At 44.8% G+C, this 27,116-nt stretch overlaps 1 long non-coding RNA gene across 1 annotated transcript in view; it reads left to right on the forward strand.

Moving 5' to 3' along the window:
* Positions 1-26,899, forward strand: part of LOC109562151 (uncharacterized) — a 57,365-nt gene extending 30,466 nt beyond the window's left edge. Inside the window, exons 5-6 of the long non-coding RNA XR_002181132.2 lie at positions 19,187-19,344; positions 22,950-26,899. This is a non-coding gene — a long non-coding RNA (uncharacterized lncRNA). The remainder of the gene's footprint in view (positions 1-19,186; positions 19,345-22,949) is intronic.
* The last annotated feature ends 217 nt before the right edge of the window (positions 26,900-27,116 follow it).

The following is a 27,116-nucleotide window of genomic DNA, read 5'->3' on the forward strand; positions in this document are numbered from 1 at the left end:
GTTCAGTTCAGTTCAGTCACTCAGTCGTGTCCGACTCTTTGTGACCCAATGGACTGCAGCACACCAAGCTTCCCTGTCCATCACCAACTTCCAGAGCTTGTTCAAACTCATGTCCATCAAGTCAGTGATGCCATCCAACCATCTCATCCTCTGTCGTCCCCTTCTTCTCCTGTCTTCAGTCTTACCCAGCATCAGGGTCTTTTCTGATGAGTCAGTTCTTCGCATCAGGTGGCCAAAGTATTCTTCAGCATCAGTCCTTCCAGTGAATATTCAGGACTGATTTCCTTTAGGATGGACTGGTTGGATCTCCTTGCAGTCCAAGGGACTCTTAAGAGTCTTCTCCAACACCACAATTCGAAAGCATCAATTCTTTGGCGCCCAGCTTTCTTTATGGTCCAACTTTCACATCTGTATATGACTACTGGAAAAACCATAGCTTTGACTAGACGGACCTTTGTCAGCAAAGTACTGTCTCTACTTTTTTAATATGCTGTCTAGGTTGGAGAAGGCAGTGGCACCCCACTCCAGTACTCTTGCCTGGAAAATCCCATGGACAGAAGAGTCTGGTGGGCTGTAGTCCGTGGGGTCACTAAGAGTTGGACACAACTGAGCGACTTCACTTTCACTTTTCGCTTTCATACATTGGAGAAGGAAATGGCAACCCACTCCAGTGTACTTGCCTGGAGAATCCCAGGGTCGGGGGAGCCTGGTGGGCTGCCGTTTATGGGGTCTCACGTTTATGGGGTCGGACAGGACTGAAGCGACTTAGCAGCAGCAGCAGCAGCAGCAGCAGCAGCTAGGTTGGTGATAGCTTTTCTTCCAAGGAGCAAGCGTCTTTTAATTTCATGGCTGTGGTCACCATCTGCAGTGATTTTGGAGCCCCCCAAAATAAAGTCTCTCATTGTTTCCATTGTTTCGCCATCTATTTGTCATGAAGTGATGGGACTGGATGCCATGATCTTTGTTTTTGAATGTTGTTTTAAGACAACTTTTTTACTCTCCTCTTTCACTTTCATCAAGAAGCTCTTTAGTTTTTCTTCGCTTTCTACCATAAGGGTGGTTGTCATCCATGTATCTGAGGTTATTGATATTTCTCCTGGCAATCTTGATTCCAGCTAGTGCTTTATCCAGCCCAGCATTTCTCATGATGTACTCTGCATATAAGTTAAATAAGCAGTGTGACAATATACAGCCTTGATGTACTCCTTTCCCATTTTGGAACCAGTCTGTTGTTCCATGTCTGGTTCTAATTGTTGCTTCTTGACAATCTGCGTACAGATTTCTCAGGAGGCAAGTCAGGTGGTCTGGTATTCCCATCTCTTCTAGAATTTTCCACAGTTTGTTGTGATCCACACAGTCAAAGAGAAATCTGTACGCAGGTTGAGAGAAATCTGTTGCCAGGAGAAATATCAATAACCTCAGATATGCAGATGACACCACCCTTATGGCAGAAAGTGAAGAAGAACTGAAGAGCCTCTTGATGAAAGTAAAAGAGGAGAGTGAAAAAGTTGGCTTAAAGCTCAACATTCAGAAAACTAAGATCATGGCATCTGGTCCCATCACTTCATGGCAAACAGATGGGGAAACAGTGGCTGACTTTATTTTTCTGGGCTCCAAAATCACTGCAGATGGTGATTGCAGCCATGAAATTAAAAGACACTTACTCCTTGGAAGGAAAGTTATGACCAACCTAGATAGCATATTCAAAAGCAGAGACATTACTTTGCCAACAAAGGTCCATCTAGTCAAGGCTATGGTTTTTCCAGTGATCATGTATGCATATGAGAGTTTGACTATAAAGAAAGCTGAGCGCCGAAGAATTGATGCTCTTGAACTGTGGTGTTGGAGAAGACTCTTGAGAGTCCCTTGGACTGCGAGGAGATCCAACCAGTCCATCCTAAAGGAGATCAGTACTGGGTGTTCCTTGGAGGGATTGATGTTGAAGCTGAAACTCCAATACTTTGGCCACCTGACGCGAAGAGCTGACTCATTGGAAAAGACCCTGATGCTGGGAAAGATTGAGGGCAGGAGGAGAAGGGGACGACAGAGGATGAGATGGCTGGATGGCATCACTGACTCGATGGACGTGAGTCTGGGTGAACTCCGGGAGTTGGTGATGGACAGGGAGGCCTGGCGTGCTGCGATTCATGGGGTCGCAAAGAGTCGGACATGACTGAGTGACTGAATTGAACTGAACTGAACACAGTCAAAGGCTTTGGTGTAGTCAATAAAGCAGAAGTAGATTTTTTTCTGGAACTCTCTTGCTTTTTCTTTGATCCAGTGGATGTTGGCAGTTTGATGTCTGGTTCCTCTGCCTTTTCTAAATCCAGCTTGAACATCTGGAAGTTCACGGTTCACGTACTGTTGTAGCCTGGCTTGGAGAATTTTGAGCATTACTTTGCTAGTGTGTGAGATGAGTGCAATTGTACGGTAGTTTGAACATTCTTTGTTCAATTCAGGAAACACTGCCCTGGGGCTGAGAAGAACTCTTGGCCTCCAGTGATGGTTTACAGAGAGATGATGCTTCTCCAAGGGCTTTGGGGGTCAGAGTCTTGAATAAGTGGGACTGAAAACTTAAATTCTTTTGTTGTTTTGGCTCCGTCTCTTTAACTATGGAATTGCTTGTTAAAAGACTGATATGCATGATTTTTAGGCTGTCAGATTGTCACCCTAAGCAGCTCCCTCTCCACCCTTGACAACAAAAACTTGCTATCAATGAATGCCAAGTTGAAGGTTAGAGGAAAGAGAATCCTCTCTACAACTTACTCCTTCCTAGATCTAAAGTGCAGAAGGCACTGCTTCCCTAAGAATGCTGGATCATCTATAATGCAAAAGCACAGCCAGGTCATGTTCCTTTGGGGCAGGGAGAGAGAGCTGTTGGGTTCCCAAGGACTCTTGGGATACTTGGATACTTGGATACTCCAAGGATACTTGGAACAAGGACAAGACAAATGCTAACTCAAAGAGAGAGACCAGATGGCTCTCAGGTTAGGTTAGGAATGGGGCTGGCAGAGCACTGTGCTTAGCTTCTATTCATGCTGATAATCCACACCCCCAGTAGTCCCTATAGGTCTCCATCCATTTATGTGGGACATTAGCTCTGTGAAGGGAGAATAAGTGTCTGTAAGTAAATAGAAGGGCTTGTGCCTCCTGTCCACTCCTTTGACCTGGACCTGAGCACCCTAAGAGAGGGGGCTTATAGCAAGACACTGATGAAACAATTCAAGAGGCACTTTGCAAGATTCAGGGAAAAGCAAATCTATATGAAGATCCAGTAGTAGTCAGGGGCAGCCAATTATACCCCCAAACCCTGGGAAGCACTCTACTCTGGGGCTGAGAAGAACTCTTGGCCTCCTGTGATGGTTTGCATAGAGACAGTGCTTCTCCAAGGGCTTCAGGGGTCAGAGTCTTAAATAAGTGGGACTGAAAATTTAAAAAACACTTTATTCAATTAAAAGTTAACAAATGCAGTTGACACTCAAGAGGAGGAGAATTCTATCTTTTGAAGGGAAGAGGGTCATAAATTTGCGCATGTATTTTTCAATAGCAACAGCAAGGAAGTATATATCCTCCCAGCCTGTAACTCTCTAAAACATTACTGGGTATGAAGGGAATTAGTCAACAAGTGTTATTGTGATAACTGATTAATTATTTTGAGGGGGAAAAAACCCAGTAAAAGATTAGATCCCTACCTCACATTTTACACCCAAAGAAATTCCACATAGTTTAAATATTTAACTGTACAAAAGTATTAGGAAAAAATTCTGATGAATACTGAAGTAGAGAAGGATATTGAGTCATCACACAAAAACTTAGACCACACAAAAGAAATGATTGATGGATATGATCACATATGAAAATGAAATAGTTCAGAAGAGAAAAACAAATCAAAAGACAAATGAAAGCAGGAGAGAAATATTTGCAGCTTATGAGATAGACAGGAACTAAGAGCTCTTAGCATAAAGGGCTCTTACAAATTCACATGTGTGCCCACATGTACACACACACACCCACACACACACACTGCAAAACGTGTCCCAGAAGCATGTCTCCTCTCCTGGGGGACTGGATTCTAAATGTGCAAGGAGAGAATTGTGTCTGAAATGTCTCTGTTCTGCCCATAGGACATTACACGTGGTTAGTACTCAAGTGGATTCTGTTCATTTCAGCTGTTTATTGCAGTTTCAAAAATGTCTGCACCTCTTTCCTCTCCTCGCCCTTAAGAACTCTCTTCTCACTCAGAAAAACCTCATTAAGATGCTTCCTGTGCTGTTTGTGACTCACAGCTGGAAAATGGCACCCGCAGTGCTTATTTCAGCAAGAAGCCTCCTCCAGGCATAGATTGGATTCCTGCAATGCCCAAAGAAAGAATTAAAACTGGAAATTCTTTGCAACCATTCAGCACCTCCTTCTTATGCCTTTATTATGTATCTGGAGCCATTTTTTTGGTAGTTTTGCTGGGTCTTTCATTGCAACAAGGGCTTTCCTTAGATGTGGTGCATGGGCTTCTCCTTGCAGTGGCTTCTCTTGTTGGGGGGCACAGGCCCTAGTGTGCAGGGGCTCAGTAGTTGTGGCAGGGGCTTAGTTGCTCCAAGGCATGTTGAATCTTCCTGGACCAGCGATCAGACCCTTGTCCCCTGCATTAGCCGGCAGATTCTTATGTACTTTGGCCACCTCATGCGAAGAGTTGACTCATTGGAAAAGACTCTGATGCTGGGAGGGATTGGGGGCAAGAGGAGAAGGGGACGACAGAGGATGAGATGGCTGGATGGCATCACTGACTCGATGGACATGAGTCTCAGAGAACTCCAGGAGTTGGTGATGGACAGGGATGCCTGGTGTGCTGCAATTCATGGGGTCGAAAATAGTTGAACACGACTGAGCAACTGATCTGATCTGACTGGGGAAATGCTAATTTTTTTTTTTTTTTTTTTAAAGTTTGTGCTCATAAGGGAGAGTTGCAGACAAGAGGAGGCCTGATAAAGAAGGGGCATGGGCGGGGGGAGCGCTGGTTTTAGTAGCTCTGCTGCTTCTTATCTGTATGACCAGACAGGCCTCTTACAAGCTCTGGGCCTCAATTGGGCCCCGAGTAAAATGAGTAGGGGGACTAGGTGGTCCCCACAGGGTCTTCCAATTTTCACATCTAAGGATTCAGCTCATTTTCTCTTTTGAACGTGTAGGCCCTAATAGCCATTTAACTTTATTTGAGAGGTTTTGGAAGTCCCTTGAGAGTTTTTTTCAGATTTTGGAACCCACCGAGGGTAAAATAGAAAATGTTTTCAATTACTGAAGTTGTTCCTCCATTTTCTAAAAAAGATTCCATTCCACTCATTTGGAAAAAGTAAAATTACAACAGAATGAAATAACCAAGGAGGCAGTAATCAGGTTAAGTGGTGGGTCTGCCCCAGTCTCCGCGTGGGCTGCAGTGATATGTATTGCCCTGTAATTTGAAAAGTGCCTGTTGGCTTTCCAGGAACGCAGTGTCCTCTGTTACCCCAGGAGACTGTCCAGACTAGGGCTGGCTCTTGACACAGAATAAGCTTTGGGGTTGTTGTCAGGTCCTTCCTCCCCAACGATGACCTATTTGCCTATGATCTTGGAATTTCCATGATGCCAGAAATGTCTAACACTAGCACCTCCCCTTTGAATGAAGGTCTTTGGCAGTGATTATTTTTGGTTGCCCAGCATGTCCCTCTCACCTCCTACCCTATTCATCTATTTCCCTATTCCCCTTCTGAACTGGCCACAGATGTAGGTGTGAAGCAAGTGTAGGCCAAATATTAGATTTCATTTTCCTGGACACATGACTGATCCAGATGGAAATAATACACATGATGCTAGGAGAGAGTCCCTGTCCCTAGATCTAAACTGTCCCTGGGGCTGCTAAGCTGGGAGGATGGAAGTCTGAGTTGCTGGCAGCCATCATTCTTGCACACGGAAAGAACCTGGTGTGGAACGAGACCAGGCTGAGGCTACAGAGTCGAGATATGGAGAGAGAATCATGGAAGGAGGGAACCAAAGAAGTAAGAGGGAGACTTAGAAAGCTGGGGGTGGGAATAACCTTTCTGTTAGGTTATTAGAGAGAGAGAGATTGACTGATTCACCTTGAAGCTGAAGCTTTGGTTCCTGTAACGCTCCCTTAGAGTCTGTAAGCTGCCTCACTATCTTCCCAGCTATACAAGTAAATAAATCATCTTTCTGCTTCAGATGTTTTGAATTTGGATGTGTCCTGAATAATGTATTATTGTATCTCTGGGAAACTTTTCTTAAATTGTGAATGTTATCCAGAGAGATGACACATTAAACCAGTAATGTAGGTTAGGTTTTTAGATGAGCTGTGACTAGTACTTGGAACAGATAACTTTTGACCAGAAAGATAATGTAAGGGTATTGCTAGAAAAAGAAAGGTAGTGCTAGAAAAGGGCAGAACCCTTGTACATTGCTGGGGGGGAGGAGGGGGCAGATAATGTAAAATGGTGCAGCCACAGTGGAAAAATTTGACACGTCCTCAAAAAACTGAACATATGTTACCTCATGAGCCAGCAGTTCTACTCCTATATATCTACTGAAGAGAACTGAAAACATAAGTCTTGCACAAAAACGCGTGCATGACTGTTCATAGTAGCATTATTCATAATAGCCAAAAAGGAGAAACAAACCAATTTCTATTGTGATGAATGGATAAAAAAAAAATAGTATATCCATACAATGAAATACTATTCAGCAATAAAAAGGAATGAAGTACTGATACATGCTACAACATGGCTGAACTCTGAAAGTATTATGCTAAGTTAAAGGAGCTTGTCACTAAAGGCCACATGTTACGTGATTCCATTTATATGAAATGCCTGAAACGGGCAAATCTATAGAGACAGAAAGTGGATTAATGGTTGCCAGAGGCCAGAGTACAATGTCTTGTATACTCTAAAAGGATGAATTACATCAATTTAAAAAAAAAGATTATTACCTCAGTTATTCTCATCCTTGAATCATACCATCCAGAGTTCATTTTGTGGTTTAGCTCTGATTCTCCCCAGACATCCCTCCTCCAGCTCCCCATCCCACCCTGAATCCTATGCAATATTTAGAACCCTTGGGACACTGCCTGATGTGAACAGGAGCTGAAGCTGACTCTCCTTTCAGGGAAGCTGGACTCTTCTCCTTGCTCAGTTATTTTGCAGGAGTACAAGACCAGTCTTATCAACTCAGAGGAGGTAGGCAGCAGTGGACTGAAACTGATTCACGATTTGGCTTAAATTTACTTGTCAAAGGAAGAAATATTCAATTTCATGCATACTCCCAATTCCCTTCACTGGGAGCAGATTTCCAGAAGGCAATTATGTAGAACAAAATGTAATGGGTAACAGGGGGTGCCTTGTGAATTATTCATAATCCGATAATGATTTTAACCCATTTTTAACGTGACTGGCGATTGGTGTTAGCTTCTGGAAAGTTCCCAAAGTAAGCAACAGAGGCTTCCTTTAGCTCCGCTTATATAGCCATAAACCTCCTACCTTTCCCCAAACCACCTAAATAATTAAAATCAAAAGAGGCCTGGGATCGCTTTTCCTCCTTAAGTCTTCAGAGCAAAGGGAAATGCTGCCTTACAGATTTCGTCTCACTCACCCATCACTCCTTCTTAGAGACTTCTCAGGGAGGTTGGGTACCACATCATGCCTAGCAGATGGGCTGGCTCTGGGAAGGCACACCATACTAATTTGTTTGTGATTGTTTGAATGAATGAATGAATGGTGGAAAGAATGAGGTATTTGTAGTAAAGAAGACTTGGGCTAAGTGGTTTTACTACTTATCAGCTGTATGATTTGAACAAGTTTCTTGCTCTCAGTTTTTTTTTTTTTTTTAATCTGTAAAATGATGCCTGCTTTACTAGATTTTTGGAAGAATTTGAGAGCATAATATGTGCTCAATAAGCAATAGCTGTTACTGTAGCTAGTCTTTATAGTAGCAGCAGTAGAACTTCCTTAAATCTGGTAAACAACGAGAGAGTCAACCAAAGCTTGTGAAGCCAAAGATTCCCAAGTCTGGCTGTGTAGCAGAATCACCTAGGGATGTTTTTAAAAATATAAATTTCCAAATTCTACTTCTGGAGATTCTGATTCAGTGATAATGGGATGGGGTCGGGGGATATATTTTTTAGTTTTGTTTTGAAATTAAGCTAAAATTTATCTACAGTGAAATACACAGATCTTCAGAGTATAATTGGATGGGTTTTGGCAAATGTGTAGATATTGAACATTTCCATGGTCCTGTGTGTGTGTTAGTCACTCAGTTGTGTCCGACTCTTTGAGACCCCACGAACTGTAGCCCGCCGGGCTTCTCTGTCCATGGAATTCTCCAGGCAAGAATACTGGAGTGGATTGTCATTCCCTTTCCCAGAGGATCTTCCCAACCCAGGGATTGAACCCTGGTCTTCTGCATTGCAGGCAGATTCTTTTATCACTTGAGCTACAGGGAAGTCCTTCCATGATCCTAGAAAGTTAAATCAATCCCCACCCTGCATAGATTCCGGTGTTCTGATTTCTATTACCAAAGGTGAGTTTTGCCTGTTCTTGAATATCAACAGAATCATACAGTATTCACTTTTTTGTATCCAGTTTCTTTTACTTTTCAGTATTTTTCAGATCCATTCATGCTATTGCATGGATCACATCAACAGTTGATTACTTTTTGTTGCTGAGTAGTATCTACCATGGGGCTTCCCCCATGGTTCAGCAGTACAGAATCCACCTCAATGCAGGAGACACAGGAGATGTTGGTTCAATCTCTGGGTCAGGAAGATCCCCTGGAGGAGGAAATGGCAACCCACTCTAGTATTCTTGCCTGGGAAATCCCATGGACAGGGGAGCCTGGCGGGCTACAGTCCACAGGGTAGCAAAGTGTTGGACACGACCGAGCAGGTGTGCATGCATGAGTATCCACCATATGGCAGGCAGTGCCTTGATTTGTGTCTCTCTTCACCTACTGAGGCGACTTTTAGGGTTGTTTTTGTCTATTATGTATAAAGCTGCTATAAATATGTTTTTGTCATGAGTAAACACCTAGGAGGATAATTGTTATGTAACAGCATTGAACTTCATTTTTACTTTATTTTTAAAAAATCCTTCAAGTAATTCTGATGATCAGCCACATTTGAGAACCCCTAAGGTGGCAAAGGCAATGGCATCCCACTCCAGTACTCTTGCCTGGCAAATCCCATGGACGGAGGAGCCTGGTGGGCTGCAGTCCATGGAGTCGCACCGAGTTGGACACGACTGAAGCGACTTAGCAGAAGCAGCAGCAGCAAGGTGGCAAAAAGATCATCCTGGGTGATTTGGCTGATGATCTGCTCAGCTTTTGTTTCTCTGTGCAGGTGTCAGAGACAACTCCTCTCACCAGGGAAGCATCTTGTATTCCGCATCTTGGCTGCCTAGCTCTCCTCTCCCACACTTGCCAATTTCTTACCAGAGAAGAGAGTTCCCAGCCAAGGATCCCCTTGACTATGTCATCCAGTGTTCCAGGAAGCACTGAGGGTGTGAAGGAAGTCAGATGAGGCTGCCAACCCACCAAACACTTGCTCTAACCTTGGGATCGCTTGATCAGGATGAAAGGCCAACCCTTAAGCCCCTTGGGAGTGGGAGAGTTAGCCCCTTCCCTCTGGGCCACAGCAATCCCACCGCCTGACACAGGGGCAGGCCTGGGGCTGTTTGGCACTGAGGCCTTCAGTAAACCACGTGGAACTCCAAGAGAAGTGTAGAGGCCAGGGCCCAGTATACTCTCAGACTCAGGAAGTTAGAGTTAAGAGTTGGGTGCTATAAACCATGATAGGAGAAGAGAAGCTGTCAAAACAACAGCAATTTTGTTTCAAGCATCATGCTGACTGTTGGCTCAGGAATAATATATTTTCTCTTTCTGAAATTGCTTTTCCTTTGTGGGATTATTAGAATTTCACGATAGGGATGAAGATATCAGGAACCAAAGTGATGCTCTAATCCAGTGTTTCTGAAGGGTGTTCCATGTGTTTGGTACTCAGGATGGTTTCAGGGATTTTACAGGTGAGTGTGATTAAAAATAAATATTTGTTTTAGCACATAGTCAAAAAAATAAAACTGGCACCATAAACATGTGGTTTCATGGATGTATTGCTTAGCGTGGAGCCAAGTTATTATTCAGAAATAAAGAGATTAAGTATATAATAGGACGGGAGATACACAGGTGTGACAAAAAGTATGAAGGTGGAGATGAGTGTCTATGATTTAGAAAACTCTCAAGCCATGCTTATGACAGATGAACAAAGCAAGATCCTGAGATGCCGATGACCTGCTCACCATCAGACTTCCTCAGAGCTAGGACAGATCACCCAAGTTGCCTGCTTTCTGCCCCTTCCACTAACCTGCTCTTCCCTCTTGTAAGGAGGGAAAGTGATCTCAAGGCCATGTCTCTAGCCCCTGGATTCAAAGTCAGATGCATTTCCAGAAACCTCCTTCAGTCTGCTCAGGCCACAAAGTCTGGAGGGGTCCATAATAAAACTAGACTCTAGGAAACTGAGCTGATGAGAAGGAAGCAGCCTTCTACAGAATGAGCACCAGGATCTTGGTAACTCCTCATATGAACTCTCCAGGGGGGAGTACAGGAGAAAAGTGGCATGGGCAACTGGTTTCCCCATCCCTGCCCCTCATCCTTCCAGAAGATTAAAAATAGCCTCTAAGTCAAGGCACTTGAGCACGAGGGCCCTTTGTGGGCAGTCTACCTCTGCACAGATTTTTTGAGGTCACAGGGAAGTCTTTGATTATTCACAGAAACAGCTTCAGGCAGCTGGAAACATGTAAGGCACATCTTCCCAGATGACTGTCATCTTTGAATCTTCACAAATCCAAAAGAGAGCTGCAGAGGAGGCAAGTCGGCCAGCATTTACTGAGCCCCATGGCACTGAGGGTGAAAAGTGCAGGCCCTGGAAACTCAGGCATGGATTTGAACTTTTTCAGCTGGCAGTCTTACTGATAGTGGGAGAGAGGATCTGTTACTGCGTTGGTCGACTGGACTCGTGCTGGGGTCCTAGCCCAGACCAAGACCCTTTGTCCTGTCCAGGAGGTTCTTTTTCTGATCAGATACATGTAGCTGATAATGAAACTGATGCTGAGACTGGAGCAGCTCTAGCTTTATTCAGCAGCCAAAGAATGGAAAAGCAGGAACGTAGCTCACAAATCAACTTCCACCCCATTTCTGGTGGAGCCACCAAATATGGGAGGGTCGAGGTAAAAGGGAGGGAATTAAAAAGAGTGGGGAATATTCATGAGTTATCTGAGAACAGGAGTGTGGTTTGGATCCAGAAGGCAGCTCTCCTTTTCAGCCCTCTACGGGCTTTTCAGTTGTTGTCATGGCAATTGTCGACTGTTGTGGTACTGACAGATATGTCATTTAGCATGCTAATGTATTAAAATGAGAATATAGAGGCTCAAGGACTACTGAAAGTCAAGTCTTCTGCCATCTTGGGCTTAGTTGGTTCTAACCAGTTGTTTTTTTCCTCTTTGTAGCTTCCTCCTGAACCTTAGATAAGAGGAAGGGGGGTATGATTCTGGGGCAATAACCCTGGTAACAGAGCCATGTTACTGTTTCTCTTCCCTGAATGCAATCTTGTGTCCCTTGCTAAGGCGACCCCAACTTCTGCAGTCTGGGAGCCACTGGTCCTTCCTCTGTGTCCCCCTCTGGGTGTTGAGTAGCGTGTGACCTGCTAGCCCATCCCTGAAGTCTCAGGCATCCAAGCACATGACCCCATCTAACCTCTGTCACCTTAAAAAGACGCACACCATGAGAGTTGTGAGTTAAGTTTTATCTGGGACAAAATGAGGATTGCAGCCTGGGAGATGCACCTCAGATAGCTCTGAGAAACTGCTCCACAGCTGCAGTCCTCATTTTGTCCCCAAATAAAATTTAACTCACAACTCTCATGGTGTGCATCTTTTTTAAGATGTCACCTCAAAGAAGGCCTAGTGGAATATACCGTATGTAAGTTTTCCCAGTCAGCCTTACAAGAGCTCAGCACTGAGGAGGACAGGCCTTATCCTAAGGTCAAATCAGAGTCTGCAGGTGAACTCCTCTGCCCCCACCTCCTGTCCTTGCTCTGGTCCTTGGGGATGAGAGCCCTAAGCATTTGAGAGTGGATAAGTTAAACCAGTAACTGCAGTTCCAAAGCTTCTCCTGTCCTAGGTAGGCTCAGCATGGAGATTTTTTAGTTGAACAAATTACCTTAGTGTGTTCTTAGGATATCCAGGGTTGGCTTGGGAACCTGATTTGAGTGGAAGCAGATAGCTGAACGCCTCTGCAGTAGAAAGTAATAAGGAAATTGCAGGTGCCTACTGTGAGCTCAGTGTGCGATGTGAGGTCAGGAGGGAGGGGAACCAGATAAGACCCTCAGACTGAGCTCTAAGGATAGAAGATGATGAGAATCAAACCACAGGTTGCTCTTATTCTGAGCAGTGGGGTGTTTGGTCTCTGTTACCCTCTGACCTTCAGTAATACTTGCTGTCCCTGCCAGTGTTGATGGTGACTTACTCTCATGCATGAAGTGTGTGGGACTCCACATGAGGGCGACGCAGGTGAGGCGGGCAGAGAAGCCCCCAGATCAGAGGGTTGCCTTAAGAGCTGGGACTGAACTGGGGCACAACCCACAAAGCTTCCTCTCTGAAACAGAGATGAGGCCATTAGAATATGAAATGGGGTGGGGTGAGGTGAGGGTGAGGGAGTGGAGCGGGGCACACACTGTGGTGGGTCTCACTTTGTAAGAGTGGTTTAGAAGACCCTGGAATGGTCTGCCTTCCCCCAACCACAGAGCACTAAACTGGAACTTAGGAGTCCCCTTGTCATACTCTGATCCCATCCTTGGCTTTCTCTGGTTAGACCAGGCCTGGGAACCTCTCACCTGGGGCAATGAGTCTCTGCTCTTGGTGTTTTGGTCTTGAAATGGAAGAGTGCTTGAGGTCAGGCTGTCTTCCATGACTGAGACTGTGAAAAGTAAAACTCATAGGTATGTCAGCAGCCACACTTCCTGACTTGTGGGAAAAGCCACAGCAATGAGAAGGAAAGATGCTGATGTCCTGAGAGGACACAGAGTGAGAATGGAGTCCTGGTAACTGCCAGGCCTCAGATCTGCAGCTGTGTCACTACCTAAAGAACCCCTCTCCCTGAGGTTGGTCTTTGCCACTTCCATCCAGAAGTGCCCACTGGACACCAAATACCATCTGCCCACCCCCTCCTCTGGAGGGCCCCTCCCTCCACAAGTTGGGAGCTTAGATGAGGACAAAGGGAAACGTCCAGCCTAGGATTGGAGCCCCTTAGCTCCTGCATCACAGCTCCTGCTTCCACAAATTTTATTTGTTTATTTGTTTGCTTTATCATCCCTCTCCCCTGGGAAAAATGTAAAGTTCAATTCTGTCTTGTTTAATATGGTAACCCTATTGCTTAGAATGTAGTAGGTGTTCATGGCTCATTGAATGAATGAATGAAGAAATCAGACTTGAAATCAAGCCACTGTAAACCCATACAAGATCACGATTGCAGCAGAAAGATCTTGGTGCCAGACAATTCAGTTGAAATTTGTGTCCAAGCTCTCTGAGCATCGACTGAGTGCATATGCTGGGGGCCAGGCTGGGTAATACAATCAGTGCTTCATAGACCACAGATAAAGAGCCAGAGGCCAAATATGAAAAATGGGCTCTTGGGAGGAGGAGTCCTTTAATGCAGATTACAAAGGTTTCCACCGGGACAAGGGAACTGAAAGGCAGCTGTAATTAGAAAGCGTAGGCATTCAAAGCTGCCTGGAGGTCAGAGGGGCTGGGCTAGCAGGCTGGGGAGCTGGACAGGAAATGGACACGGAGGCACTGCAGTTCTGGGCTGACATAATTGGACAGAGATCAGCAGCCAGTTGCCATGGTAGCAGCCAATCTGAGGGGCTGCTTCTGTGGCTTGGAGTCAAGGTTTCTAAAGAAGGGGCTAAAAAAGCTGCCTTTGTTCCCACTCTGAGCGAGTTGCCGTCAAGATCCCTGTGGGGGTGATGTGACTTGGGGCCTGAGCCAACAAGTGCTGAGTGCTGGGGCCAGGATGGGGCCACGTGAGGACCCAAGGGGGTTGGCTGGGGCCGGTGGAACTCACTGTGGTCATTTCCTGGAGCTGTTGGTACCTCCCAGTATAGAGTAGTGGCCACGACTTGGGTTTCAGCATCCGAAAGGGCAGTGGTCAGATGACCATTTGGCCTTTTAGCAGCAGTGTGACTCCAGGAACAAGGGAGCCTCAGTTTCCTTACATGTAAAGAGAGACTATAGCACCTTTTCTCCAGGGCAGTTGTGAGGATTGAGAGAAGAGATGTATTCACACATTCAACGAGTGGTAGATACTATTGTCATCCTTTTGACACGTGACACAAACTGCTGCTCAGCAGCTTCTCCAAAGGCCATTTAGCTTCTGGGGAGTAAAAGCGAGGTTTTGCTCCTTTAGGGATACCAAAAAGGCAGCCAACAAAGCCTCAAAAACTCCAGGAGGTGACCAGTTAGACCAACAAAGTGGTGTTTAAAAAGAAAACGTTTTTAAAGCAGTCTTGAGAGCCGTGAGCCCTCACAGAGCCCTTGTCCTTTGTTCTTCTGGCCAATATGTGGGCCTGGATGGGATACAAAGATGAGGCCATCCCTCCCTTCTCCTTCCCCTGCAGAAGAGAGAACACACAGAGGAGGAGGCTCTGAGGGGAGGTGGGGGTAAGGGGCAGAGGAGGTGATTTGCTTAGAGACCAGGACAGACCAGAGGCAGAACCAGGGCACGACTGTGGTCCAACCCCACCGCCACCCCCGGCCCCGCCTTCTCGCCCTCCTTAGAAGACATGCTGGGAGACGCAGACATCCCTGTTTGGACTCTGGCACAGTCCTCTGTTGCTATGGCAACTCAGTGGGCTCTCTGGTGGGTGGAGGAAGGCAGCCGATGTGTGGTAATCAGCACTGGAGACAGCAGCTCTGCCCTTTCCCTGAGGCAGTCGAGGCGTTTCTGAGTGATGGGGAGCCGTTCCCTCTGCCTTCTCCGGAAGCCGCCGGAGGCCCCCAAGACTTCAGGGCTGTCACTCCTGGCTCCCATCTACACCTGTCTCACAGGGAGGAACCAGGCTCCCGTGTGGAGAGAGAGCTCCCTGGGGACCCCACCCTTGGAGTGTGTCCATAGACCACACATTCTCCTGGAAATTTCCTCCTCATTTTCCTGGTTGATCCATCCATCCATGTTTGTTCATTCATTCAATAAATATATATTTTGTACCTACTGTGCCAGGGGAAGGGGGCAAAACAGTGAACAAGACATAGCACCTGCCCTCAGGGAGCTCACAGTTTTCTAGGGGGAAGACAGTAACAAATGAGTACAGAGAGGCTTGGAAGGTGGTAAACGGGCAAGATGATACAGAGCAGTTGGAGGGGGTCAGCTGAGCTAGAGTGGGTGGTCAGGGAAGGTCTTTCTAAGCAGAAATTGTCAAGCTGAGAAAGATACGTGGAGTTGTCACAGGGTATGAGGAATGTTCCAGGGTTTTAGAGGAGGAGAAAGGAAGTGAGTTGTGAGAGCAGCGGGGGATGGAGCTTGAGAGGCAGCTGCGGGATCACAGCCTTTCCCCAGAGCCTGGATTGTACTCTGAAGGCAACAGGAAGCTCTGATGGGTTTTAAGTAAGAGAGGGAAGTGATCTGACTTAGATTTTCAAATGGCTTTGCTAGCCTGCTAGACAATGGAATGCAGGAAGGCAAGAGCAGAAGCCAGGGGTCCAGCAAGGATTGGCTGCAGTGGCCTCAGTGCATGGGGCTGGCCTGGGGGAGGGGTATGTATAGAGAAGCCCCAACAGGGCTTGCTGGGGATTTGGTGGGGGTGGGGAGAGGAGATAAGGGAAAGGTGAACTCACGGATGGACTTCCCAGGTATCTGCCTTGAACTCCTGGCTGGGTGCAGGTGCCATCTGTGAAGGGGTGGATAGCAGAGGGCAAAGAGGGGGAAGGTTGTACTGAATCTCTGCCTTGTGGCCTGAAAGAAGAGCATTTAAGTTGCTCAAGTACCTCTTTTACCATTCTTCATGAAACCCCTGAGAACTAGTACATTTCGCAAGTAAGATCTTTAAGAAGTTAAACTGAAGGAAGCTTTTCTACAACTAATAGGAAAGAAAGTAATATTTAAAAAGCCAGCTGCTAGTTGATCCCTGGGTTGGGAAGTTCCCCTGGAGGAGGGCATGGCAACCCACTCCAGTATTCTTGCCTGGAGAGTCCCCATGGACAGAGGAGCTCGGCAGGCTACAGTCCATGGGGTCACAAAGAGTCAGACACAACTGAGTGACTAAGCACAGCACAGCACATGTCCCAGGGTGGTGACAGAACTCAGGGCAGTAACAGCTCTTCTGAGAGGTAAAGGCCTCAATGCATCATTTCCCAGCATGAGAGATGGTGTCATGATGGATGCCCAGATGCACATCCAGGGACTGTGCTAAGCGTTTCAAATACATTTTGGTGCAATCCCTGTCACATACTGGAGCTGAGAGAGGCTGAGTACCGTGCCGAGGGCCAAATAGGCAGAGGTAGCAGAGCCTGGATGTGAGCAGATAGGGCCTGTCAAGCACTCCACAAGACCAGGAGAGGTCAACTATGCGGCTGAATAAGAAAGCAGTAGGAGTTGAGAAGCTGTTCTCAACAGCTGGATGGTGAAATTGAAAGAAATCTGGGGACATGGCAGAGGGCCTTCGGAGAGAGGAGGTGACCTGGCAAGTTGGCATGAGGCCAGGGCCTGAGAAGTTCAGTCAGCAGCTCCCCCAGGGAACAGTGGTCAAGGAGTTGTTCAGAAGAGTGGTGCCTGGTGGTCTTTGTTGTAATGTTTTCTGTTTGACATTGTGTTGTGACCCTTCTCCTTTACCCACAAACTGCAGAAGAACTTGGTATTTGGGAAAACTAAAGAAGGAATAGCAGCAGTGATGAGCATGGAGAGAGGTATGAGAGCTGAGAGGCCAGGAGCAGATTCAGGAACAGGACAGGGACAGGAAGTAACCAGGGACACATAAGCAACCCTGGAACTCATAGAGATCCTGAGAAGGGAGGTGTCTTTGCCACAGGATGTGAAATGGGGAAAGCAGCCATTTTTATTGGTTATTGAAGGAAGAGATAATGTCTGAAGGCTAGAAGACTTGGGGAAATCAGGATACTCATGATTTTATTACATCACAAGCTGAGGAGCAGAGCGTCTCCAGAGAGATGCTCAAGGCATGCAAACTTCCATCTGGGTCAGTACAATCAGCCACTGGCAGTTTGCTCACAGAGTCTGGTGATGGCAGCCTCTTGAAAGCAGTGTTAGTTGTATAGTTGTTCAGTCATGTCCAACTCTTTGTGACGCTATGGACTGCAACATGCCAGGCTCCTCTGTCCATGGAACTCTCCAAGCAAGAATATGGGAGTAGATTGTCTTTTCCTTCTCCAGGAAATCTTCCTGACCCAGGGGTCAAACCTGCTTCTCCTGCATTGGCAAGCAGAATCTTTACCACTGAGCCACCAGGGAAGCCCCAAAGTCAGTGTTACAGCACATACCAATTTTTGCTCTCAATTGCCCTGTCTGAAGCCCCCCTCTCCCTCTCCCTTCATATTGGTTTATTCAACCAGGTAATGGGAAGGAAGAGGAGCAGAGCCTGGTGGAGGAAAAGGTGAGGAAGGGATTGTTCTTCTGACAAATCCTTTATGCTCCCCATTCTCTGCCCCCAATCCCTAATGACAGTGAAAATGGTGCTTTATTTTTTAGAGTTTGTATTAGTCTATGAATTTGCTTGCCTCTTTTTGCTTGTGAACATTATATCAGTTTTAGGCCACACAATCTCCAAGAGTATGAACACAGCAGTCCTGTATAACCATGTCACTGCCTAGTGGAGATCCCTGAACTTTCTTTTTGGAGGGTAATTTGGGAGTATCTCCTAAAATTTTAAATGTGTATATATATGCTTTACCTCAAAAATTCCTCTTCTCTGTTTTAGAGAATTTGTCTTTACCTGTGCATAGTTTTCACATACAGCATTGGGTGTAATAACAAAAAATCAGAAACAGCCTAAATGTTCATTCAGAGGAAAACCCATTCATAAAGTACAGTACACCCATTCAGTGGAATCAGAATGTGGTGATTACAGAGAACAATGTAGATCTGCATACCTGGAAAGGGAAATAGGCCAAAACAAAAATGTCAAATGAGAAAAGCAGGTTGTAGAGTACCGAGAATACATCCCCTGTAGGAAAACAGCAAAAACAACTTCCCCATAAAACAAAAGACACAAAATACCAAACTGGCTACTGTGGGTACTTCTGAGTAGAGAGTGGATATTGTTTAACATTTTTTTTAGCAAAAAATATATTCATGTTGTTGCAATCCAGAGAAGGTCACCCCCAAATGTACCTCTATGGCATATTGATTCTTTTGAATTAAAATTACTTTAGAAGCAGTCTGTGCAAGAGGGGCTTCCATGATAGCTTAGTTGGTAAAGAATCCACCCGCAATGCAGGAGACCCTGGTTCAATTCCTGGGTCAGGAAGATCTACTAGAGAACGGATAGGCTACCCACTCTAGTATTCTTGGGCTTCCCTTGTGGCTCAGCTGGTAAAGAATTTGCCTGCAATGCAGGAGACCTGGGTTTGATCCCTGGGTTGGGAAGATCCCCTGGAGAAGGAAAAGGCTACCCACTCCAGTATTCTGGCCTGGAGAATTCCATGGACTGTATAGTTCATGGGGTCACCAAGAGTCAGACACAACTGAGCGACTTTCATTTTCAATGCAAGAGGGACACCCTAACTTTCCTGTTTTGTCTCCCTGGAAGCAGGAAATCCATCTCACGTGAAAGGTGCCCTCCCTGCATCTGGAGGTAGAAGGACACCCTTATCACCAAAGATAGAAGGTCAGGCTAAGAAGCCTGTATATACAAACCTGTGACTCCTTTACTGCCCCAAGTCCAAACTGGCTTTTTAGATTCTTCACTAATTGATCACCCCAAACCTACTTTCTTTGTCCTGTCAGTTCCTTGCACATTATTGTTTGTCTAAAACCTATAAAAGCTGCCTGCTTTGGCCACTTCTTAGGTCCCAATTCTATGGGACCTCCATGTGCATGAATTGAAATTTGTTTCTTCTTCTCCCATAATCTCTCTTGTGAATTTTATTTTTAGTCCAGCCACAAGAATTCAAGAGGGGTAGAAGGAGAAATTTCCCGCTCCCCAGTGGTATAGTTCCTGTGTAATTGAAAATGATGAAGATCTCTAAAAATAAACAAGTGTCCCTGAGTAACGTGAAGAGGAGGGCTGGAGCAGGAACGTGACTGCTTTAGGTAATGACTCAATTTCTCCCAGTGCTCCTCAGAATACTCTTTCATTGATCCAGAAATCTTCTGGAGGTTGTGACAGAGCACCTCTTCAGGCAGGTCATTTCTTAGTTTACTGTCCAAGTTTTTGGGATAATAAAATACTCATTTATTATTATTTTGCATTGTAGTTGGTTTCTATAACAGGATTGATGTTTTCAAAGCATAGCTGAGAATGCTTCCCATTGTTGCCTGCCCAGGAAGCACACTGAACACCCAGCCATTCCAGTCCCTTGGTGGAGTGAGTCAGGACCTACATTAATATACATGAACAAGACGTATACCCTGCTGTGCATCAAATGGAGCCTATACTGTTGTAATGTCTCAGTTTAAGTACCATAAACCATCTTCCCTTGCAGGAGTGTGTGTGTATACACTCACACACGCACACTTCCACACACTCTCACAAGTAAGTACTCTTTCCATCAGGTACCAAGGACAACAGGAAGCTGTTAAAGGGTTTTGAGCAAAGGAGTGACCCAGTCAGACATATGTTATTAAAAGATCTCAGCTTGCAGTGCAGAAAATGGAAGGGGTTACAGAGAGGCCAGCGTGGGTGAGGGGAGAAGAGGTAGGAGGGGAGAAGAGGTGGGAGGGAAGGTCCCGCTGAGGCCCAGGCTGGAAGTGTTGTGGGGATGATGCGTGAGCATGGTGAGATAACAAACGAGCTGTCATTTGTCAACGCCTTACTCGGGGACTCACCTTGACCACCGTGTCAGCCCTTTGCAGCTCCACCCCACGCTCTCCTCTGGGTAGAGATGACAGGTTCTCTTGAATAGCCAAGGAGAGGGGAGGAAGGTTGTGCGAGTTGCCTCAGCTCTTGCAGTGAGGAGGAAATGTGAGTCATGCTAGAGCCCGAGTGGCTCCGGATTGCAAACCTCTAATGTGTCACTGATGAAGGGGCTTGTGGAATTGATACACAGGTGAAGGTAGAGTGAGACAGAATTTGACACAGAGGGGCAGGATCATCCCCCCTTTTCCTTACATTTATTTCGGTTCAACTCAGCTCTCTTCTTCAGAAGACAAGCTCTAATGGAGCCGCAGAGTGAGAGACATTTGAGACCCCAGCCTAAATAAGAGGGAGGATCCTGGGGCTTAGCCCTTCACCTCTTTGAATCTCAGCATCTATAAAATGGTGATGATCATCCCTCTTGTGGAATTTAATATGAACAAATTGCTAAATGCTCTCTGGTAACACAGAAAGCCACAGTCTCATAAAGTGGTGATGGTTCAGGCTGTGCTCCTAGTACCTCTCTGATGAGTGACGAGGAGGGCAAGTGGGTGGGGCTCTAGACTACTCCCTTCCCTGTTTCAGGGAGGGCAGCCCCACTCCAAAATATTGGAATGTCGAGACTTCGCTGGCTGGTGGTAGTTAAGGCTGGTTAAGTGGTTAAGACTTCTTGTTTTCACGGGGCACAGGTTTGACCCCTGGCTGGGGAACTAAGATTTCACATGCTGTGAGGTGCAGTCAAAAAAAAAAAAACGATTAAAAAAATTGGAACATTGAGTAAGATTTCATCTTCACAAAGAGTTCTGATGCTAAAACAGCTTCAAAACCTCTATCAAGAGCTTTCCTCACTGGGTAATTCAGGTGTGTGACCTGAACCCGGGGATGGCAAGCAAGTCAACAGCCATGTCTGAATCCTGTGCCTGAGGCAGACATCACTAATCAATCACAGGACCTTTCCTGCTGAACCTTAATAAAGCCTTAGGATTATTTATAACATAACACTTCTAGCAGCCAGTTTCACAGTGGGCATATGAGACGAAATCAATTTTCCACTCTTTGACTTCATTGTAGGTAGACCTTGAGTGTTTAGTTGAATTTAGGGTACCAGATGCTCTAAAACTTCATTTGGATAAAGAAGTTTAAAACTTCTTTGAAATCTTTGGTTTTGTCTTAGTCAGTTTAGACTGCTATATAGCTGCTTAGTCAAACTGAACAAGAGGCCATAGGCTGGGTGGCTTAAACAACAAAGATTTCTCAGTTCTGGAGGCTGTAAGTCTGAGACCAGAGTTCCAGCATGATTTGGTTCTGGTGAGGGCTCTCGTCTTGGCTTATAGATGGTGCCTTCTTGCTGTCTTCTCATACAGCAGAGAATAATACCTTTCAGGATTCTTCCTATAAGGGCACTGATCCCATCATGAGGTCTCCACTCACGGGACCTCATTACTTCCCAGAGCCCCCATCTCATTGGGGATTAGAGCTTCAACATATGAATTTGGGGGACAGAAACATTCAGTCTGTAGCAGCTTTTGGACTTTGTTTTACCACAATGTATATTAGGAAATAAGGTCAGTTACTTTTGGTCAATTACAGACTGCCCTTCATCCTAATATGCTGACCTCTCCTCTCATTTTACATGTGCAAATCATACTCATCCTTTAAATCCTAATTCAAATGCCACCTAGTTACCGCCTCCATGAAGCTGAATATTCTTCTCTGATTTTACCACAGCATTCTTTCTGCTTAGTTCATGGTGTTTCATTCCTTAATTTTTTTTCTATAAATGCTGACATTCCCATCTAGACAGAGAGTGCTACCTTCCTTCACATTTGTATTGCTCCAGAGTAGCCCAGTAACCTAGTAAATATTTGCTGAAAGGACATATCAATGTAAAAAAATCTGAATACTACCTAAAGGGCTATTTCATTTTGTTAAACTACAAACTGAAGTGTCCTTGGGTTCTGTTGGTGAACTGAAAGAAGTTGCTAAAAGGTAAATTCCAGGAAGACAAGTGATCTTTGTTTTGTTCATTCTTCACTGATGTCTAGAACAGTACTGGCATACAGTAGACCCTCAATATATTTTAGTTAAATGAGTAAAAGAATAAATGAATGAATAAAACATGGTTTGAGACAATACTGTAGCCTGACATTGACTTCTCTTGTGTTTATCTCACATGAGGTAAGGTGTTAGATGATTAACAAGGTCTAGCCGCTTTTGAGACCAGCTGGACAATTGCCTGGTTATTTGTACAGAAACTTGCACATTTCACATTTTTGTAGGTAAGAGTTGGAGGGCCACGCCTGTCTTCTGAGATGGACCACATTTGGCCTATGAAATGTTTCTCTCTCTAGATAAACTTGCCTTCACTTAAAAAAAAAACTTGTGGGAGGGAGAGGTTATTGACATGTGACTTCCATCTCTAACTGGAAGTTATTATTCTTGCCTTGTGGAAATCTGAGTAGATGTGGTCCTTTTAAAGAATGAAAATATTCTGTATTTTTTCAATTTATATTTGTTATCAAAATAGCTCTTAAAAATTCTGTTACTTACCCTATGTTTGGCAAATGAAGATTTCCATCTTCCAGGGTCATCCTTTCAAGAGAGCAATTGTTGGATTTTCGGTTTCTCTTTTGCTCTATGAAATTGATAGTTCGCTCTCAAGCAAGATTGATAGTTTGCTGGTTTGCTTTACTGCTCGTTTTGCACATACTGTTGGAGAAATCCATGTTCAGACTGATGTGGCAGCATTCCCAGTGTCCAGGCAAAATATTGATCAGAGAGATGTAATCCATTGTGTGGTACATTGTAGGTGCTTGAATAAACATCAAATCTTTGTATTTAGTTATCAGACAGATGTTGATCTGCTGCCTGCCCTCCACTGAAAATTACCAACATTAAATTCAGGATCTGAGCTTCCCTGGTGGCTCAGTGGTGAAGAATATGCCTGCCAATGCAAGAGATCGTTGAACCTGGAAGATCCCTCATGCCAAAGAACAACTAAGCCCACTCACCACAATTATTGAGCCTGTGCTCTAGAGCCTGGGAACTGCAACTACTGAAGCCCACACGCCTTAAAGCCCATGATCTGCAACAAGAGAAACCACCTCAACGAGACGCCTGTGTACCACAACAAAGAGCAGCCGCCAACTTGCTGCAACTTGAGAATTCTGAGCAGCAACAAGACCCAGCACAGCCATAAATAAATAAATTAAAAAAAATTCAGAATCTGAGAACATTACTGGTGTTGTCTCTCAGAGTTGAGTTGGCTGTTTAATGTGGGCATTAAACAGCCAACTGTGTTTTGCTTGTCTGGCCTAGTACTTCCAAATGGTTCAATTTAAGCCATAAACTAAAGAGAGCTTAATCTGACTTTAATATTTGTCATCAACAGGGGCTCAGTACTGTGCTAAAAAGGCCTGAGTAGAGATTTTATTGGGCCCTTCACCTATTCAAACTAGTGTATAACCATTAACTAGTTAATCCAAATTGGTCTTCTGGGAGGCCTGGCAGAGCCATTATCTTTACATCTCTGGGAGCCACGTGGCTTTGCTTGAGGCTGTAGGGAGTAAGGTCAGAGCTGGTTTACCCTGGAGGAGGCTTGGAGTTCAATTCTTCTTTGCCAGAATTGGTGAACTGCACTCTCCCAATGCACTCAAAGGCATTGGCACATCTGTCTTTATTTTTCCCACAGGAGAGGAGTTTCCTTTTACTACCTTCAAGCCCTGTCCACTGGTGACCCCATTCCAATTGTCCTCTCTTCTTGAATACCCTGCTTCAAAGATGCCTTTTGGTAAAAAGTGCTTGCCATTGAAAGCAAGACCTGATGGACTTTTATCTCAAAAACCATGCCAAATTCACGCTCAGACATCAACAGCTACAGCCTTGGAGTCAGGTAACTTGGGTTCAAATCTTGGCTGTGTTACTTTGTACCCCATATCACTTCAAATAACATGCTTAGCCTTTCACAAACCTCACTTTCCTTCGCTGGAAAGTGGGGGTGTGTTAATAATATTACATAGGTATGGTGACATTGCAAAAATTAAACGACATCGTGCGTGTAAGCATTTAGCATGTTGCCTGGTGTATGATAAGTGCTCGATGTATTGTTGTTTCTCAGTTGCTCAGTCATGTCCAGCTCTTTGCAACACCGTGGACTGCACCATACCAGGCCTTCCTGTCCCTCACCATCTCCCGAAGTTTGCCCAAGTTCATGTCAGCTTGATGTGTAGTAGCTACCAAATTATGAGGCCACCATTACAAATTGCCTCCAGACAGAGAAATAAAAGACTTCTAAATCAGTCACATCCGGTCTTTTCAACAAAATGCACCTGAAAAATCTACAGATAGAAGAGAAACCAACCTATCAAAGTGACATGAAACAGACCTGACCTATTTACATATGTGTTGCCTAACACTTGGGGGAGACATGTATGTAATGAAAAAGGGTTATTATAGTACCTAGATACAGCAAAGCGAAGAGAAAGCAGACCCCCTTTGGAGAGATACATTTATTATCTTTGGGTAGGCTGAGCTGAAGTATAGCTGAGCAACCAGTATTTTGACATTTATCTGTTTTCCTAATGCTTTATGGGTTCTATCTAAAACCCATCTAATGACCTTCCTACCAAGGCTGAACAATTTGCTGATGGAGCTGCAGGTTGCTGTGGGCCTTTTGTGTGTGTGTGTTTGAGTGGCTTTAATTTCATTTCTGGAATAAAGGAAGTGCAAAGACATTAACTCTGAATCCATCAGAGAAAGAACTCTGTAATTGCAACTTGGCAGCAAAATGTGCTTGTGCTGTGTGCACTCTAAAAGCCAGTGATGATTAATCCTGCACATTTATCTGAGTTCAAGAGCAGACACGCAATCATGACAACCGCAGAAGGCAAGAGAAGATTGTGCTTGATCATTATAGCCTTGGGCCTGCCGGATGGACATGGGTAGCAGCATCCACCAGATCTCAGCCAAGAAATCTGGACCTGCATGTCCACTGTGCTAGCCACCAGCCAGGTGTGGCTGTTTAGCACTTGTGGCTGATGTGAATTGAGACGTGCCTCAATTGTAAAATAGGCCCTGGATTCAAAGACTTAGTATGTTAAAAAGAATGTAAATATCTTTGTATTATGTATGTTAAAGTAATCATATTTGGGGTGTGTTGGATTAAGTCATTATATTATTTAAATTAATCTCATCCGCTTCTTTGTACTTCTTTAATGTGTCTGCTAGAAAATGTTACATAGCCTGTGTGGTTTACCTTTGTGTCTGATACTGTATTTGTCTTGGGCACTGCTGCTCTACAGGTTAGGCAGACGCCTCTTGGGTTTGTCCCTGGCTCACAGTGATTCCCCTTTTTCCAAGTGACTACCTTTGTCTTGACCTCAGTTCAGTGGCCTCCTAGAAGCCCTGGTGCTGTTTCTGGACCTGACTCAAGTCTGTCAATCAGTGAGCTTCCCTGGGAAGCTGGACTAGGAGCTCGTGATTGGAGCTATACCATCTAACATGAGTGGTCATGGTTTTCTGCCCTATGGTTCAGAAGAGCAGATGGAGCTGATCTTCCAGGAGGAAGATAAGAATGAAACACATGTCCATGTTAGAGAGGTAGATGAAGCATGGGGAGTCCTACTAGTGTTTAAGTCTCTGGATGCAGTACAGATTTGGTCCAGCTGGATGTTCATCCTTGGGTCCTGTCATCCTGGATTCTTAGCATAAATGTCAACTTTTTTCACTCCTTCTAACTCAGTAGGCTTCTGACTACCAAAAGAATCTGAATAAGTTATACTTCAATCTACTTTTTCTTAAAATTTAATTTTATTGTTTTTTATTGCAATGTAGTTGATTTACAGTGTTATGTTAATTACTGCTCTACAGCAGAGTGGGTCAGTTATACATATGTACATTTTTTTCTTAATGTTATTTTTCTGTTATGGTTTATCCCAGGATATTGAATATAATTCCCTGTACCATACAGTAAGATCTTGTTGTCTACCCATTCTATGTATAATCGTTTGTATCTGCTAATAACCAGTCTTCAGCTCCATCCCTCCCTCTCTCCTTCGCAGCCACTTGTCTGTTCTCTATGTGAGCCTGAATCTGTTTCATAGATAAGTTCATTTGACTTTTTCTCCATAGTGCCAGACTCATAACTAACTACCTCAGAGCTTTCTTTTGATAAACCTCCCTCTATCAGCAATGTTTCCCATCCCACCCCTCCCAGATCTCCAAAGAGTTGGCTCCTTACACATCAGATTTTACTTCCAAGGTCACCACCTGCAAGAGGCCTTCCCTGTATACGCCACCTGAGGAGATCTGGTAACTCTAGCGCATCATCCTCTTTATTTTCATGACCATTTCTTCTATATTGTTCCTCTCCTGCTGCTCCTTCTAAAATGAAGATACCTTAACAGCAGGAACGTTGTCTTCATGTCTGTATTTCCAAGTGTCTAGAACAGTGCCTGGTACATTGCAGGCGTTCAGTATTCATTTTTTAGGATTGTATTTTTTGATCAAATATTTATAAAGTGCTTCTTACGTGCCAGGCATCATTCTAAGAGCTTTGTTTTAGTCGCTAACATGTCTGTCTCTTTTGCGACGCCAGGCTCCTCTCTCCATGGGATTTCTCAGACAAGAAGATGGGAGTCGGTTGCCATTTCCTTCTCCAGGGGATATTCCCAACCCAGAGACTGAACTTTCATCTCCTGCTTGGCAGGTGGATTCTTTACCACTGAGCCACCAGGGAAGCCCACTAAGAACTTTACAGATGAACAAATAAAGTTCTTAGCTTTCTGTTATGAATTCATGCTCTCTGAAAGATTTCCAGTTCCCTCTCTTTAGGAAGAAGATTGGAACTTGTCAAATAATATTAAGTTATGCCCATGTTTCAGGCACTGGGCTGAGTACTTGACAAACAGTATCTTGTCTGACTTCTCATAGTAACCCCATAAGATAGTATATTTACTTGAGACTACATTTGGTTGCATATACCTAAATCCCAACAATGGTGGCCTAACCC

This window comes from Bos indicus, chromosome 7 (genome assembly GCF_029378745.1).
Source record: "Bos indicus isolate NIAB-ARS_2022 breed Sahiwal x Tharparkar chromosome 7, NIAB-ARS_B.indTharparkar_mat_pri_1.0, whole genome shotgun sequence".
Classification (NCBI taxonomy): domain Eukaryota; kingdom Metazoa; phylum Chordata; class Mammalia; order Artiodactyla; family Bovidae; genus Bos; species Bos indicus.